Source organism: Balaenoptera physalus (assembly GCF_965194825.1).
Source record: "Balaenoptera physalus genome assembly, chromosome: 3".
Taxonomy (NCBI): domain Eukaryota; kingdom Metazoa; phylum Chordata; class Mammalia; order Artiodactyla; family Balaenopteridae; genus Balaenoptera; species Balaenoptera physalus.
Window position 1 is genome coordinate 22,458,646 of NC_138890.1, and position 19,164 is coordinate 22,477,809.

General features: G+C 41.1%; 2 long non-coding RNA genes across 13 annotated transcripts in view; one reads left to right on the top strand and one right to left on the bottom strand.

Moving 5' to 3' along the window:
- Positions 1–19,164, bottom strand: part of LOC309658226 — a 477,715-nt gene that overhangs the window by 247,778 nt on the left and 210,773 nt on the right. The gene's annotated exons all lie outside the window — the stretch shown is intronic.
- LOC309658242 lies at positions 76–8,637 on the top strand. Of its 2 annotated transcripts, XR_014262122.1 has the most exons (3): positions 76–208; positions 6,802–6,944; positions 8,462–8,637. It is a non-coding gene; the product is annotated as an uncharacterized lncRNA (long non-coding RNA). The 2 variants fall into 2 exon arrangements; XR_014262123.1 differs by lacking the exons at positions 6,802–6,944; positions 8,462–8,637 and adding an exon at positions 561–1,017.

Sequence of the window (19,164 nt, forward strand, 5' to 3'; positions counted from 1 at the left end):
AGCGCGAGCCCCGCCCCCGCTCCTCCCGGGAGCGCGACTCGGGCGCGCGCGGGCCTCGGGCACTTTCCGGGGGCTGGTGGGCGGGCCGGACGGCCGTCCCGGTCCTCGGGGGCGGCAGCTGGCCCGGCGTCGGGCTCCCCAGTTTCTGGTACCGAAGCGCAGACGGGTTTCCTTGTCGGAGCCACGCACCGTTAATGTAAGGCCGTAGGTAAGCTATCGCTGCACTAAGAAAGTAAGCGTGATTTGAATCGTGTTTATTCCCGGCTGGCGATTGTTTTATCAGTAACTCTAAACGCCCCTGAGAGCAGTTGAGTCACCGCCAGCGTCCACGCCCTCGTGGCCCCACTGTCACTCTCCCGTCCCTCGTCAGGGTTCTCGTCCCTTCATTCGTCACCTCATCCCCATCCCGCCCAGCGTCCCCCCGCCTGCTGTACAGTCGCCCCCTTCCGTAGGGTCCGCACGCGGCCGCCGCTGTCAGGACCGCTGCCGGGGGACGCTGGGTCCTGCCAAATGAAGCATCCTAAAGTGTTTCATTTTCTCGGGCACCCGACTTCACTCAGGAATAAGCCAGCTTCCTTTGACTGTTTCTCACGATCCTTCTTATCTGACTGCTGATCCGCTCGTTCTGCTGCTCCCCAGCGGTGTGGTGAGATGAAGGGAAAGCAAAGTGGACTCATCTTATCTTTCTGGTTTCCATTCTGCCGGTGTCTACGTGTGTGACCTTGGGAAAGTCCCATTACTCCTGGGTCCTGCTTTTCGTAACTGTAAAAGGGGGTGTGAACGAGATGTCTCAGATCTATCCCATCCCTGAAATGTGGGGATCTGAAGAGTGTGAGGTGCTAAGCCTTGTTATTCATGCACGGGAGTACTGTCAATATCACAGACTCAGAAATTTTTTTGGTTTCTTTTTTGTCATTCCACTGTTCTTTTTTCTTATTTCCTACTCTGCCCCACATATCTTTTTTTAAACCTACACTTAGGATTGTTTTTTTTTTTAATTAAAACTGGCTGAGTGCATGCATTCGTTGCCTCTTCTTCCTGGAACCCCATTAAAATGCTAATAAAGGAATGAAAAATGATACAAACCCGTACAAAACAGAAAATGGGAAGGGAGCCACCAAGAGTTGTTTTTCTTTTTTTTCCCCTAAATTTACACACAAAGTGAGTGAGGTCTGATTAAACAAAATGGAAGAAACCATAATGTGGAATAGGCATGGGGGGGGGGGGTACTGTAGGTGAAGAAGGAGGCCTACCTGCCAGAAGTGATTTAGAGAAATTGAAATTTGGAGACACTGACAAGACAGAGCAAGAGTGAGAAGCAGGGCTGAAAACAAGGACGCTAAATAAAGGTCTCTATGTAGAACAGCAGAACCCTCCCTATACCTCAGATACAATAGCTAGGCATTTATCCCAGGCTAAGAGTCAAGCTTTTTCATCATCTCTGGGGAGAATTTAATGACTAAGGGTAAAACATTCTTTATTCTGGCACAATAGCCAGTTTCCTACCCACTCACCCTAGAATGAAGTTGTGCAAGTTGGCAAGACCCTCCCAAGTTCTAAAGATGCGTCATCAGCATCCAACTACTTCATCTTAAATATGAACGGACAACCAGGGACTGTTAGGTGTTTAAGGGAAGTCTCCAACTTGGGGCTGGGGAAGGGAGGGAGAGGATAAGGAGAAAATGTGACCACAGAGGAAAAAGAAACTTCAGAGAACTTAAAAATATGCTCACAAACTTTTATTACAGCTATGAAACAAGGATAATGTACTCAGATAAGTAACAACCCAAGAACAAAAAGTAAGTCTTGAAATTAGAAATAGGAAAATGCCAAAATTATAAATTCACTGGAAGTGTTGAAAGGTAAAGTCCGTGCAATTTTAAGGAGAATAGAAGAAATACGCAAAGAGATGGAAATTGCAAGAGAAAATATAAGAAAAATAAAGAGTCAATCCAACAGGACTAATATTACAAGAGAAAAAGAAAAGAGAGTAAATAAAAGATGGAAAATTACCCCAAAAATAATGGAACAAAATTTCCCAGCGCTGAAAATGTCCATTAGTGGAGAGCAAAGACAACTTTGTGAAATGTTAAAACTCTAAAGCTAAAGAGAAAATCCTGAATTTCCAAAGGAAAAATGTGACCCATAGGGACCTCCCTGGTGGTCCAGTGGTAAAGAATCTGCCTTCCAACGCAGGGGACGCAGGTTCAATCCCTGGTCGGGGAACTAAGATCCCACATGCTGTGGAGCAACTAAGCCGGTGTGCCTCAGCTAGAGCCCACATGCCACAAACTACAGAGCCCACGCGCTCTGGAACCCATGCACCACAACCAGAGAGAGAGAGAGAGAAAACCTGCACACCACAACTAGAGAGAAGCCCGCGCACCACAGAAAAAAGCCCGCACACCTAAAGGAAAGATCCCGAGTGCCGCAACTAAGACCCGACGCAGCCAAAACTAAAAAAAAAATAAACAAAAAAAGTGACCCGTAAAAGAGTAAGACTCACACTGCAATTAGAATTCCTACCAGCAACACTAGATATGAGAAGATAACAATGACCTTCAAGTTTCTGAGGGAAATATTTCTTGAACTTCAAATTCTAAGAATTTTTTTATTAAAAAAACCCTCTATTCCTAGCTGAATTATCATTAAGAGAGCAAAATGAAAACATTTTCAGATATGCAGAGACTCATAAAGTCAAACTCCCACATGGGCTTTTTTTCAAAATTTAAAGATGAGGTAGAAATGAGGTTTCTGACAGCATCACTACCCAGGATTCACTAGATCTAATTCAGTAGTAAAGGGAAGTCCCAAGAGCTAGGCTAGATTCGGATGGAAGGATAGGAGTTCCGGGAGAGAATTCAATTGAATAATTACTATGATAAAAAGCTTAGAAAAGGCGGGTTTCTGGTGTTCAACTTTTAGACCAAACCTGTTAATAAATTATAATCTTGCTGTAGTTAAAGCAGAGTTTATAAATTATACCAATGTTGACAACATAAAGGTAAAAATACAGCTGACAGTTTAAGATGTGAAACATAGGAAAGGTAAAGGGAAAGGGAAAAGCACTCAAGAGACGATGTGTGTAGTTGGCAGAATAAGAAGCGGTTGCTAAAGTGTACTGTTAGAAGTAGGAAAAGTGCCCAGTGGAGGAGCAAGGAATTATTAGGCTTACTGAGAGGATAGGAAGACACGAGGTACAGGGTTTATAATTAAGCTAAATCGTCATCAAGAAATAATAGAAGACTTAATATCATTAAAATAAGCAGTACTTCTCCATTTGTTCTGCACATTCTTTGCAATCCTATCAAAAATCCCAGCTGCCTTTTTTTATTTCTAGAAATTGACAAGCAGATTCTAAAATTCAGATGGCAATGCAAGGGACTCAGAATAGCCAAAAGAATCTTGAAAAAAAAAAAGAAAAAAGTTAAAAAACACTCATTCTTCCTGCTTTCAAAACTGACTACAAAACTACAATAATCAAGATAGTGTGTTGTACCAGAATAATGATAGACGTATATATCATGGAAAAGAATTGAGACTTCAGAAATAACCCACACATTTATGGACAGTTGATTCACTGGGAAAATAATAGTCTTTTCAACAAAGGGTGCTGGGACAGTTGTATAACCACATGCAAAAGAATGAAATTGGACCCCTACCTCACAAACGCAAAAATTAATTAAAGGAACTTCCCTGGTGGCGCAGTGGTTAAGAATCCGCCTGCCAAGGCAGGGGACATGGGCTCAACCCATGGTCCAGGAAGACCCCACATGCCACGGAGCAACTAAGCCTGTGCGCCACAACTATTGAGCCTGCGCTCTAGAGCCCACGAGCCACAACTACTGAGCCTGCGTGCCACAACTACTGAAGCCCGCGTGCCTAGAGCCTGTGCTCCGCAACAAGAGAAGCCACCGCATTGAGAAGCCCACGCACCGCACCGAAGAGTACCCCCGCTCACCGCAACTAGAGAAAGCCCGCGCGCAGCAGTGAAGACCCAACGCAGCCAAAATTAATTCATTAATTAAATTTTTAAAAAATTAATTCAAAGTGGATCATAGACCTAAATATAAATGCTAAAACTATAATACTCTTAGAAAAAAACAGGTGTAAACCTTCATGACCTTGGATTAGGCAATAGTTTCTTAGCTCTGAAGCCAAAACCGTAAGTGACAAAATTTTTAAATTGGACTCCATCAAAATCGAATATACAAAACTTTTGTATGTTCAGCTTTAAAAAGTATGGTGAGCCTTGAAGACATTATGCCAAATGAAATAACGCAATCACAAAAGGACTGTATATTGTATGATTTCATTTATATGAGGTACCTAGAATAGTAAAATTCATAGAGACAGAAAGCAGAAGGGTGGTTGCCAGGGGTTGGAGGAAGGCAGATGGCCATTTGCAAGCCAACCAAACCTGCCAACACCTTGATCTTGGATGTCCGGCCTCCAGAAATGTGTAAAATAAATTTCTGTTGTTTATGCTGCCCAGTCTGTGATATTTTGTTACGGCAGCCTCACCAGACTAATACAGATTTTGGTACTGAGAAGTGGGGTACTACTGTAACAAATACCTTAAAAATGTGGAAGGGGCTTTGGAAGTGGGTAATGAGTGGAGGGGAAGATTTTTGAGGTGCATGTTAGGAAAAGCCTAGATTGCCTTGAAGAGAGACTCTTGGTAGAAATGTAAACGTTAAAAGGTGACTGTAGTGAGATCTCAGAAATGAGGAGCGTGTTACTGGAAACTGGAGGAAAGGTGACCCTTACTATAAAGTGGCAGAGAACTTGGCCAAACTGTTTCCTAGTGTTCTGTGGAAAGTAGAAATTAAAAGTGATAAACTGTGATATTTAGCTGCAGAGATTTCTAAGCAAAGTGTTGGTGGTGCGGCCTGATTTCTTCTTACTGCTTATAGTATGCAGGAGGTGAGAGATAAATTAAAGGAGTTGTTAAGCATAAGGGAACCAGAATCTAAACATTTGGAAAATTCTTAGCCTATCTGCAATATTGTAACTTGCAAGAAATATATACTGGTGAGCGTTTTGTAATATGTTTAAATGTCAAATCACTGTGTTGTACACCTGAAACTAACATGTACATATCATACAATACATCAACTATACTTCAATTAAAAAAAAAGAAATATACATTTGATCATTCAGATGACCAAAATATATCTCATATTTGGTCTTCATCCAAGGTTCTTGACTCACAGCTCCCAAAACCCTTGGAATTTCCTGAGGGATAAGACCAGTGGGAACTTCTCTTGTCATAATGTTTGGTCTCTACTCCTCAGTTCCTGAAATCACTTTCAGAGTCATAAAGGTAAAATGGATGTCTCGTTATTTGTAACAAGCCCCTTTCTACCACAACAGGATTTATGTTAATGAGGTGACTTTTGGAAAGCCCTAAGTATGGGGGCTGGTCAGCAAAGAACCCAACCATGAATACAGGATTGGACCTTTCAGTCCCACCCCCTGACCTCCAGTGAGGGAAGAGAGGCTAGAGGTTGAATCAGTTGCCAATGACCAGTGATTTGATCAATCATGTCTATGTAATGAAGACTCCACAACACTCAAAAGGGCAAGGTTCAGAGAGCTTCCGGTTGGTGAACACCTGGATAAGTGGAGAGAGTGACACACCAGGAGAGGGCGTGGAAGCTCTGCGCCCTTTGCCCATACCTTGCCCTATGCATCTCTTCCATCTGGCTCTTCCTTTTATAATATCCTTTTATAACAAACCAGTCGTCCAGTATGTAAAAATGTTTCTCTAAGTTCTATGAGCCACTCTGGGAAATTAATCAAACCCAAGAAAGGGGTCATAAGAACCTTTGATTTATAGCCATCAGTCAGAAGTACAGTTCACAACCTGGGCTTTCAATTGGCATCCTGAGTTGGGAGAGATTGTTGGAGCCTCCAGTTTGTGGCCAGATGGTCAGAAGCACAGGTAACAACCTGGCTTGCACCTGGCATCCTGAGAGGGCAAGAGGGGTGTACAGCAGTCTTGTGGGACTGAGCACTTAACCTGCAGAACCTGATGCTGTCTCCGGGTAGATAGTGTCAGAATTGAGCTGAGATGCAGGACACCCAGCTGGTACCCAGAGACTTGCTCCTTGGTGATGTTGGGAAACCACCCCAACTCCTCACGTATTGGAATTAGGTGTAGAAACCAATTACTATCCATATTACAAAAAAAGAAGAAGTATGTTCTGGAGAATACATCCAGGGTGTAGCTGGACAGTCATTTGATAAAGAGGTCATGGGTGCAACTCATGGATTTAATCAGTCATCTCATAAGTAACCAGGAATAGAAATAAGATTATACCAGTAGAAACACTGCCAGTCTGGACTAAGGGGCATAGAGACAACAAAATGGAGGAATACTGTCAGACTTCTGGGAGTCTACAGGACAGGACAATAGAGCTATCTGGCTGCCAATTCACATCACCCTTCAAGAAAAGTGAGAAATGACACCAAAAGTGATTCAGAGATCAACAGGGCTGCTACTCCAGCCATCAGCCCAGAGAGTACAGGTCTGGGGGGCAAGCTGTCTCCTTGGTTTCAGTGGAGCCTGCTACCAACCAGTGCCTCGGGAATAAAGCTGATGCCCAGGGCTGAGGGGGTGGAGCTACCACCCAGGGCCAAGGGGATGAGGTTGCCACCCCAGTGGGCCTGGAGGGCAGAGCATTGAGCCCAAAAGGATTACTCTTGAGCCTTAAAATCTAATGAAATGTGCCTTGCTGGGTTTTGTATTCGCTTTGGACCCATTTCCCTTTCTTCTTCCTGATTTCTCTCTTTTAGAATAGAATATCTCTCTATGCCTGTCTCACCAGTGTATTTTGGAACCACATAACTTGTCTGATGTCGCAGGCTCACAGCTGGCAAGGCATTTTGCCTTCGAGTGAATCATATCTCAAGTCTCAACCATACCTGATGATATTCAGGTGAGACTTTGCACTTAGAGTTGATGCTGGAATGGGTTAAGACTTTGGGATGTGGGTGAATGTGTTTACCTGTGAGAAGGACAAGAATTTTGGGTATCCAGAGGGCAGAATGTTTTGGACTGAGCTGCGTTCTCCCAAAATTTATGTGTGGAAGCCCTACCCCACAATGTGACTATATTTGGAGACGGGGCTTTTAAAGAGCTGGTTATGGTTAAATGAGATCATATACAGTCTGTGGTATTTTGTTATGGCAGCCCTAGTAGACTAATTCAGACACCACCAGGAAAGTGAGAAGACAATACACAGAATGGGAAAAAAATTTGCAACCACATATCTGATATTATATCCAGAATATGTAAATAATTCTTACAACTCAACAATAAAAAGACAACCCATTAAAAAATGGGTACAGGATTTGAATAGATATTTCTCCAGAGAAGATATATAAATAGCCAATAAGTACATGAAAAGATGCTCAACATCATCAGTCATTAGGGAAATGCAAATCGAAACCACAGTGAGAAACCACACCCACTAGGATGGCCATAATCAAAGAGAGTGTAACTGTTAGTGAGGATTTAGAGAAATCAGAACCCTCATACACACCTGGTGGATATGTAAAATGGTGTAGTCACTTTGTAAAACAGTCTGACACTTCCTTGAAATGTTAAATATAGAGTTACCATAAGACCCAGCGATTCTACTCCTAGCTATATACCTAAAAGAATTTAAAATATCCACACAAAACCACAAACTTTTGTATATGAATATTATAGCAGCATTATTCATAATAGCTGGACAGTGGAAACTAAATCATGAATAAGTTCAGAAAAAAAAATAATTTTTAACAAATTGCTGACCTGCAAGAAAGTAAAGGAATTGCCCTCAAAGACTCAGTGGCTTATAAACAGCAAATATTTATTTCTAAGTTAGTTGGGATTTGACAGCTGGAGGGAGGGGCAGTCAGCTGCTGTGCTGTGCTCGAGGTACGAATCAGTTCCACACGTCTCCCATTCAAGGAACCAGACTAAAGGAGCAGTAGTCACCTGGGTTGTATTTTCCTCATGATGGAAAACAAGCATACAAGAGGCTAAGCCACAGAATCACTTGAAGGCTCTGCTCAGGTGTGTCACATGTCCTGTGTGCTCGCACTTCATTAACCAAAGCAAGTCACACAGCCAGGTCCAACATAATGGTGCGGAAAAGTATACTCCTTTCATGGAGTAGAGGAAAGGAAGAAAAAAGGGAAGGAAAAAGACATGCCTTTCCCTTTAAGAAAACTTCCTAAAAAAATTGTGCACACCACTTCCTTTTATATCCCATGGTAAGAGCTTAGTTCATGGTCATTCCTTGCTGAAGGGCAAATTGGAAATATAGACTTTATTGTGGATGGTCATGTACCCAGTTAAAATTAGGAAGTTATATTACTAAAATAAGGAGAAAATGAATATTGAGAGACGACTATCAATTTGCCACAAACTTCTAAAACAATTAACTGATATTTAAAAACTTAACAGGGACTGCCCTGGTGGCGCAGTGGTTAAGAACCTGCCTGCCAATGTAGGGGACACGGGTTCCAGCCCTGGTCCAGGAAGATCCCACATGGTGAGGAGCAACTAAGGCCGTGAGCCACAACTACTGAGCCCACGTGCCACAACTACTGAAGCCCGCGTGCCTATAGCCTGTGCTCTGCAGCAAGAGACGCCACCGCAATGAGAAGCCCGCGCACCGCAACAAAGAGTAGCCCCTGCTCGCCGCAACTAGAGAAAACCCACGCGCAGCAATGAAGACCCAACGCAGCCAAAAATAAATAAATGAAATAAATAAATGTATAAACAAATAAATAAAGACAGGGAGGATAGAAAAGGCAGTCTCCTACTTTAAATCTACTTAGAGTCCCTTAAGGAGAATCTAGAGAAAGGAGGTAAGCATCTGTTCATATAATGGGTTCATATAATGGGTGAGGACTTTCCAAACCAATAAGAGACATAAATCTGTAGATGAGGAATCACTAAGAACAGGACCAGTAAAAAGAAATCCAATCTAGATACAGTGTAGTGAAACCGAGAACATAAAAGGCAACACATCTTCAAGTCAGTTGCATTAATTTCCCAGGTCTGCTGTAACAAAGTGCCAGAAACTGAATGGCTTAACATCACAGGAATTTATATAGTCTCACAGTTCTAGAGGCTGGAAATCCAAACTCCAGGTTGTCAGCAGGGCCTTGGTCCCTGTGAAGGAGAGGGGAGAACCCTTCCCTCCCCTCCCTAGTTTCTGGTGATTTGCGGCAGTCCTTGGCATTCCTTAGCTTGCATCTGCAGCGCTTCAGTGCCTGCCTCCCCATCACATGGCATTCCCCTTTCGAGTGTCTGTGTCTCTCTTCCTCTTCTGATAAGGCACCCAGTTATATTGGATTAAGGGCCCACCCTTCTCCAGTACGGCCTTATCTTAACTAATGGTGTCCACAGTGACGCTCTTTCAAAATAAGGTCACGTTCTTAGGCACTGGGGATTAGGGCTTTAACCTATCTTTCTGAGGAATACAATTCAACCCATAACATGAGACAAATAAATATCAGCTTACTTACAAAGGAACAGTAATTGACTGACGACAAACTTATGAACACACAAGGGAAGCTGGAAGACAGAATGATCTCTCCAAGTGCTGAGAGACAATAACTGTCATCTCACAATTGTGTACCCAGTAACACTAATTTATAAGATCAAGGACAAAATAAAGACATTTTCAAGTAAACAAAAGCACATGGTTTATTACCAATTGATCTTCATTCAAGGAAAATCTAAATGATACTTCAAAGGAAAACAATCCTGCAGATGAGGATCCAGAGGCATACACAGCTGCAGTCTGTGCCAACAAAAGGGGTACAGGGGGACTTAAAGGGGCCAAAGCTAAAAACAGAATCTGACTACCAAGTGGGAAGCATGTCCGCACTGATAGGAACCCAGGGTTTTTCTTCCCCCTGGGGGTCTCACGATCATTAACCATCTGTGTCAGCAAAATGCAGTCTTCCAGGTTTCATATCAGATGGAGGCAAGGGTAAAAGTTGATAGGAAACTTGCATGACTTGGGTGCATTCCTGTGAGTGGGCTATAGCTCAGTCATGCAAAAAGGGGAGGGGTAGGACTGTGGGCCTAAGACGGGGCTGACAAAATGGATTCAGTGCGGTTCAGCCACACAGCATCACTGGGGACCATGACAAGAGCAGTTTATTCAGGTGGTTGAGTTGAAAGTTTGATTAATTGGCTCAAGAGAGAGTGGGATGGGTGGAAGTACAAGTTGTGAGTATTAGCAATTCTTTAGAGAGTTTCTGTTATAAACAGGAGTGGGGAAATATGAGGTCAACATTATGTTCCCCTGTACCTTTCTCCTATTCCCAAATTCCGCCTGACGTCATCCACTTCTGGTCACTTCTGGTTTGGGATACTTGTACGTGGAGGCATACTGGCTGGTATAATAGTTTGGGATTCCCCCTTTATTACCTATTTTATTTGTATAATGAGAAGATAACTAAACTTACATATTAAGTGTTAAGTATCTCTTACAGCATTTTAACTCCAAAATTGCAGAGAGGAGTATGAGAATAGTTTTTTAATCATTATTTCACCATACACAATATTATCTAACTTTACCTCTTATATTTGAAGTTTTTTATACCTGATTAATGTCCATATTTATGTGTAGGTGAAAAATAATTTACCACAGTAAGGTTTATAGTTATAGTTTTATGTCAAATTATATAACCACAAATACTAGAAGGCAGTATAGCAGAGTCTCAGGGGCAAGGGCTCTGGAATCTGACTGCGTGGGTTCATATTCTGGCTTAACCTATCCAGGCCCAATTTCCTTATCTAAACTGGAGATAATAATTGTAAAGGTATTATAAGGATTAAATGGGGAAATACATGTAAAGTGCTTAGACTAGTAAACACTTACTAAGTATATAGTAAGTCCTTGATAAAGTTAACTAGTGTTATTACTAAGCAGTGAATCAACTGTCAGTAAGAGAAGACCTGACTTACAGTGGCTTAAATAAGAAGGGTTTGTTCTGCTCACACAGCAGGCACCCTGAAGATAGGTGGCTGCTAAAATTTGCTCATTTCTACAATGCCAGGGTTTGGCCTCACTTCACTTCCCTTGGACTTTTCCCTCATGATTACACCACCACCAATCACCACATTCTCAAACAAAGGCATTCAAAGGCAGAAAGCAGGAGGCAAGGAAACAGAATTTCTGCCCCTGCGCCTTTCTCTTTTTAGGGAGGAAACCACCACTCTGTGTGTTGTGTTGTGTTCTTCAAGATTGTCTTAGTTTGAGAAAGCCCTCTGGCTAAACAATGGAGGTGCTGGCTTTGGGTGGTCAGGCAGTCCTAAGTGCACTGATGTGGTCCACATGAGGGGCACGGATGGGCGAGGCACCAGCTTGCTGCTACAGCTGTCTAAAGGGCATCTGATGTGGTACACATATACCTGGAATACTGCTCAGCCGTAAAAAAGATTGAAATAATGCCATTTCAGCAACATCAATGGACCAAGAGATTATCATACTAAGTGAAGGAAGTCAGACAGAGAAAGACAAATACTATATGATATCACTTATATGTGGAATCTAAAATATGACACAAATGAATTTATCTACAGAACAGAAACAGACTCACAGACATAGAGAACAGACTTGTGGTTGTCAAGAGGGGGGGGGTTAGGGGAGGGATGGATTGGGAGTTTGGGATTAGCAGATACACACTACTATATATAAAATAGATAAACAACCAAGTCCAACTGTATAGCACAGGGAACTATATTCAATATCCTATAACAAACCATAAAGGAAAAAAAATTTTTTTAATAAAGGGCATCTAAAATCTTACACATTCAAGAACACGCTTCTAATTTCTACCCCCAAACCTGCTCTTCCCACATGTTCCCCATCTCAGTAGGTGGCAGCTCCATCCTTCCTGTTACTCAGACCAAATGTTGGAGTCCTCCTTAATTCCTCTGTCTTACACATCACATTCAATTACACTGTAGTTAATAAATCCTGTCAGATCTGCCTTCAGATTCTGTCCAGAATCCAACCGCTTTCATCACCCCTGTCATCACCATGCTGACCCAACCCACCATCGTTTCTTGCCTGTATTATTTCAGTAGTTTCCTGACTGCTCTCCACTTTCTCCCCCACCATCCTTTTAAAAGCTAGATCATAATTATGTCACCTTCTTGCTCAGAACCCTCCAGTCTCACTCAGAGTAAAAGCCAGTTTCTTCACATGGCCTGTAACTCCTCTAAGAGATTTGGTCCTCTCCAACTCTGCCCTTGCCTGCTACTCGCCCTCTAGCTCAGGCTGCCCCAACTGCACTGACCTACTTGCTGTTCTTCAGTCATGCCAAGCATGCTCCCACGTCAAGACCTGCCCCTTCTGATGGGCACAGTCTTCTGCCACAGAGCTTCCAGGCTTGATTCCTCACTTCCTTCAAGTCCCCGATGTCACCACCCTGAAGCCATCCCTGCTCCACTCCGTACTCCCTGCCCTCCTCGCTGTTTTAGTTTTCTCCATCTAACATGCTATACATGTGTATTTATATACATGGATGTACTACGCTTCTTTATTTATTTTCTATCTCCCCCACAGAAATGTAAGTTCTGTGAGGGAAGGGACTTTCTTTTTTTTCCTGTTTTACCCCTAGTGCTTGGAACCTAGTAGGCACTTGGGGGGAAAAATGCTGAATGAGTAAATGAATGAGCAAACAATATTATTAAAAAAAAAAAAAAAAGCTGACTGCCTGATGACCAGACTGCAGCCGTGACACAAACTGCTCCATCTTTTTTTTTTTTTAACAGAAACCATTCTATTTATTTATTTATTTTATTTATTTATTTTTGGCTGCGTTGGGTTTTAGTAGCGGCACGCGGGATCTTTCTTTGCAGCGCATGGGCTTCTCTCTAGTTGTGGCACAGGGGTTCCAGAGCGCGCAGCCTCAGTAGTTGCGGCATGCAGACTTAGTTGCCCTGCTGTGTGTGGGATCTTAGTTCCCTGATCAGGGATCGAACCCACGTCCCCTGCTTTGGAAGGTGGACTTTTAACCACGGGACCACCAGGGAAGTCCCAGCAAACAATATTGAACATTCAGTTTGCTTCAAGCTTTGTGTGTACAAGGCTTTGTGCATTTTCTTTCCGTGTTTTATGATTAATACCTTTTATGACTAATTATCAAAATGAGATTATTGAATAGGAAGATAAAGGCATTTTTTGGCTTTTAATAAAAATAATCAAATTGTTTTCCAAAATATTTAAACCAGTTATGTAGAGGGCACCAGTTATATGATGGTCCTGCTAGGCAGTCTACATTTAAACTTTTCCATAAATTTTATAGGAAAGACTAGAAAAATTGATAATTTTTCCATATTTATTTATAACCATCAATAGTACTGTTACATTTTTCTTTTCAGTTTTTTTTTTTTTTTTAACTTTGGGTTTATTTATTTATTTTTGGCTGTGTTGGGTCTTCGTTTCTGTGCGAGGGCTTTCTCTAGTTGCGGCAAGTGGGGGCCACCCTTCATCGCGGTGTGTGGGCCTCTCATTATCGCGGCCTCTCTTGTCGCGGAGCACAGGCTGCAGACGCGCAGGCTTAGTAGTTGTGGCTCACGGGCCCAGCTGCTCCGCGGCGTGTGGGATCTTCCCAGACCAGGGCTCTAACCCGTGTCCCCTGCATTGGCAGGCAAACTCTCAACCACTGCGCCATCAGGGAAGCCCTCTTTTCAGTTTTATTGAGATATAATTGACATACAGCACTGTATAAGTTTAAAGTGTACAGCATAATGATTTGATTTACATACATCGTGAAATGATTATCACAATAAGCTTAGTGAACATCCATCACCATATGTAGATACAAAAATTAAAGAAAAAGAAAATTTTTTTCCTTTTGATGAGAACATCAATGTATTTTTAAATAAATTAATTAATGTAATATAAATATTACTTTAAAAAATTAAAATCTCACCCACAGGCTTTCTTTGTTTTTTTTTATTCTTCTTTTTTTCTTTTATTATCAGTCATCAATTTTATACACATCAGTGTATACGCGTCAATCCCAGTCGCCCAAATCAGCACACCACCATCCCCACCCCACCGCGGTTTTCCCCCCTTGGTGTCCATACGTTTGTTCTCTGCGTCTGTGTCTCAACTTCTGCCCTGCAACCTGGTTCATCTGTACCATTTTTCTAGGTTCCACATACATGCGTTAATTTACGATCTTTGCTTTTCTCTTTCTGACTTACTTCACTCTGTATGACAGTCTCTAGATCCATCCACGTCTCAACAAATGACTCAATTTCGTTCCTTTTTATGGCTGAGTAATATTCCATTGTATATATGTACCACAACTTCTTTATCCATTCGTCTGTCGATGGGCATTTAGGTTGCTTCCATGACCTGGCTATTGTAAATAGTGCTGCACTGAACATTGAGGTGCATGTGTCTTTTTGAATTACGGTTTTCTCTGGGTATATGCCCAGTAGTGGGATTGCTGGATCATATGGTAATTCTATTTTTAGTTTTTTAAGGAACCTCCATATTGTTCTCCATAGTGGCTGTATCAATTTACATTCCCACCAACAGTGCAAGAGGGTTCCCTTTTCTCCACACCCTCTCCAGCATTTGTTGTTTGTAGATTTTCTGATGATGCCCATTCTAACTGGTGTGAGGTGATACCTCATTGTAGTTTTGATTTGCATTTCTCTAATAATTAGTGATGTTGAGCACCTTTTCATGTGCTTCTTGGCCATCTGTATGTCTTCTTTGGAGAAATGTCTGTTTAGGTCTTCTGACCATTTTTGGATTGGGTTGTTTGTTTCTTTAATATTGAGCTGAATGGGCTGTTTATATATTTTGGAGATTAATCCTTTGTCCGTTGATTCATTTGCAAATATTTTCTCCCATTCTGAGGGTTGTCTTTTTGTCTTGTTTATGGTTTCCTTTGCTGTGCAAAAGCTTTGAAGTTTCATTAGGTCCCATTTGTTTATTTGTGTTTTTATTTCCATTACTCTAGGAGGTGGATCAAAAAAGATCTTGCTGGGGCTTCCCTGGTGGCGCAGTGGTTGAGAATCTGCCTGCTAGTGCAGGGGACACAGGTTCGAGCCCTGGTCTGGGAAGATCCCACATGCCACGGAGCAACTGGGCCCGTGAGCCACAACTACTGAGCCTGCGCATCTGGAGCCTGTGCTCTGCAACAAGAGAGGCCGCGATAGTGAAGAGGCCCGCGCATCGCGATGAAGAGTGGCCCCCGCTTGCCGCAACTAGAAGAAGCCCTCGCACAGAAACGAAGACCCAACACAGCCAAAAAAAATAAATATAAAAAAAAATAAATAAAATATTAAAAAAAAAAATAGCCAGCATAGTTTCTGTTCAAAAAAAAAAGATCTTGCTGTGATTTATGTCAAAAAGTGTTCTTCCTATGTTTCCCTCTAAGAGTTTTATAGTGTCCAGTCTTACATTTAGGTCTCGAATCCATTTTGAGTTTATTTTTGTGTACGGTGTTAGGGAGTATTCTAATTTCATTCTTTTACATGTAGCTGTCCAGTTTTCCCAGCACCACTTATTGAAGAGACTGTCTTTTCTCCATTGTATATCTTTGCCTCCATTGTCATAGATTAGTTGACCATAGGTGCGTGGGTTTATCTCTGGGCTTTCTATCTTGTTCCATTGATCTATGTTTCTGTTTTTGTGTCAGTACCATATTGTCTTGATTACTGTAGCTTTGTAGTATAGTCTGAAGTCAGGGAGTCTGATTCCTCCAGCTCCGTTTTTTTCCCTCAAGACTGCTTTGGCTCTTCGGGGTCTTTTGTGTCTCCATACAAATTTTAAGATGATTTGTTCTAGTTCTGTAAAAAATGCCATTGGTAATTTGATAGGGATTGCATTGAATCTGTAGATTGCTTTGGGTAGTATAGTCATTTTCACGATATTGATTCTTCCAATCCAAGAATATGGTATATCTCTCCACCTGTTGGTATCATCTTTAATTTCTTTCATCAGTGTCTTCTAGTTTTCTGCATACAGGTCTTTTGTCTCCCTAGGTAGGTTTATTCCTAGGTATTTTATTCTTTTTGTTGCAATGGTAAATGGGAGTGTTTCCATAATTGCTCTTTCAGATTTTTCATCATTAGTGTATAGGAATGCAAGAGATTTCTGTGCACTAATTTTGTATCCTGCAACTTTACCAAATTCATTGATTAGCTCTAGTAGTTTCCTGGTGGCATCTTTAGGATTCCCTATGTATAATATCATGTCATCTGCAAACAGTGACAGTTTTACTTCTTCTTTTCCAATTTGTATTCCTTTTATTTCTCTTTCTTCTCTGATTGCCATGGCTAGGACTTCCAAAACTATGTTGAATAATAGTGGTGAGAGCGGACACCCTTGTCTCGTTCCTGATCTTAGAGGAAATGCTTCCAGTTTTTCACCATTGAGAATGATGTTTGCCATGGGTTTGTCGTATATGGCCTTTCTTATGTTGAGGTAGGTTCCCTCTATGCCTACTTTCTGGAGAGTTTTTATCATAAATGGGTGTTGAATTTTGTCAAAAGCTTTTTCTGCATCTATTGAGATGATCATATGGTTTTTATCCTTCAGTTTGTTAAGATGGTGTATCCCATTGATTGATTTGCGTATATTGAAGAATCCTTGCATCCCTGGGATAAATCCCACTTGATCGTGGTGTATGATCCTTTTAATGTGTTGTTGGATTCTGTTTGCTAGTATTTTGTTGAGGATTTTTGCATCTATATTCATCAGTGATATTGGTCTGTAATTTTCTTTTTTTGTAGTATCTTTGTCTGGTTTTGGTATCAGGGCGATGGTGGCCTCATAGAATGAGTTTGGGAGTGTTCCTTCCTCTGCAATTTTTTGGAAGAGTTTGAGAATGATGGGTGTTAGCTCTCCTGTAAATGTTTGATAGAATTCACCTGTGAAGCCATCTGGTCCTGGACTTTTGTTTGTTGGAAGATTTTTAATCACAGTTTCAATTTCATTCCTTGTGATTGGTCTGTTCATATTTTCTGTTTCTTCCTGGTTCAGTCTTGGAAGGTTATACCTTTCTAAGAATTTGTCCATTTCTTCCAGGTTGTCCATTTTATTGGCATAGAGTTGCTTGTACTAGTCTCTTAGGATGTTTTGTATTTCTGCGGTGTCTGTTGTAACTTCTCCTTTTTCATTTCTAGTTTTATTGATTTGAGTCCTCTCCCTCTTTTTCTTGATGAGTCTGGCTAATGGCTTATCAATTTTGTTTATCTTCTCAAAGAACCAGCTTTTAGTTTTATTGATCTTTGCTATTGTTTTCTTTGTTTCTATTTCATTTATTTCTGCTCTGATCTTTATGATTTCTTTCCTTCTGCTAACTTTGGGTTTTGTTTGTTCTTCTTTCTCTAGTTCCTTTAGGTGTAAGGTTAGATTGTTTCCTTGAGATTTTTCTTGTTTCTTGAGGTAGGCTTGTATAGCTATAAACTTCCCTCTTAGAACTGCTTTTGCTGCATCCCATAGGTTTTGGATCGTCTTGTGTTCATTGTCATTTGTCTCTAGGTATTTTTTGATTTCCTCTTTGATTTCTTCAGCGATCTCTTGGTTATTTAGTAACGTATTGTTTAGCCTCCATGTGTTTGTGTTTTTTACGTTTTTTTCCCTGTAATTGATTTCTAATCTCATAGCGTTGTGGTCAGAAAAGATGCTTGATATGATTTCAATTTTCTTAAATTTACTGAGGCTTGATTTGTGACCCAAGATGTGATCTATCCTGGAGAATGTTCCATACGCACTTGAGAAGAAAGAGTAATCTGCTGTTTTTGGATGGAATATCCTATAAATATCAATTAAATCTATCTGGCCTATTGTGTCATTTAAAGCTTCTGTTTCCTTATTTATTTTCATTTTGGATGATCTGTCCATTGGTGTAAGTGAGGTGTTAAAGTCCCCCACTATTATTGTGTTACTGTCGATTTCCTCTTTTATAGCTGTTAGCAGTTGCCTTATGTATTGAGGTGCTCCTATGTTGGGTGCATATATATTTATAATTGTTATATCTTCTTCTTGGATTGATCCCTCGATCATTATGTAGTGTCCTTCCTTGTCTCTTGTAACATTCTTTATTATAAAGTCTATTTTATCTGATATGAGTATAGCTACTCCAGCTTTCTTTTGATTTCCTTTTGAATGGAATATCTTTTTCCATCCCCTCACTTTCAGTCTGTATGTGTCCCTAGGTCTGAAGTGGGTCTCTTGTAGACAGCATATATATGGGTCTTGTCTTTGTATCCACTCAGCAGTCTATGTCTTTTGGTTGGAGCATTTAATCCATTCACGTTTAAGGTAATTATTGATATGTATGTTCCTGTGACCATTTTCTTAATTGTTTTGGGTTTGTTTTTGTAGGTCCTTTTCTTCTCTTGTGTTTCCCACTTAGAGAAGTTCCTTTAGCATTTGTTGTAGAGCTGGTTTGGTGGTGCTGAATTCTCTTAGCTTTTGCTTGTCTGTAAAGCTTTTGATTTCTCCATCCAATCTAAATGAGATCCTTGCCGGGTAGAGTAATCTTGGTTGTAGGTTCTTCCCTTTCATTACTTTAAGTATATCATGCCACTCCCTCCTGGCTTGTAGAGTTTCTGCTGAGAAATCAGCTGTTAACCTTATGGGAGTTCCCTTGTATGTTATTTGTCGTTTTTCCCTTGCTGCTTTCAATAATTTTTCTTGGTCTTTAATTTTTGCCAATTTGATCACTATGTGTCTCGGTGTGTTTCTCCTTGGGTTTATCCTGTATGGGACTCACTGCGCTTCCTGGACTTGGGTGGCTATTTCCTTTCCCATGTGAGGGAAGTTTTCGACTATAATCTCTTCCATATTTTCTCTGGTCCTTTCTCTCTCTCTTCTCCTTCTGGGACCCCTATAATGCGAATGTTTTTGTGTTTAATGTTGTCCCAGAGGTCTCTTAGGCTGTCTTCATTTCTTTTCATTCTTTTTTCTTTAGTGTGTTCCGCAGCAGTGAATTCCACCATTCTGTCTTCCAGGTCACTTATCCATTCTTCTGCCTCAGTTATTCTGTTATTGATTCCTTCTAGTGTAGTTTTCATTTCAGTTATTGTACTGTTCATCTCTGTTTGTTCTTTAATTCTTCTAGGTCTTTGTTAAACATTTCTTGCATCTTCTCAATCTTTGCCTC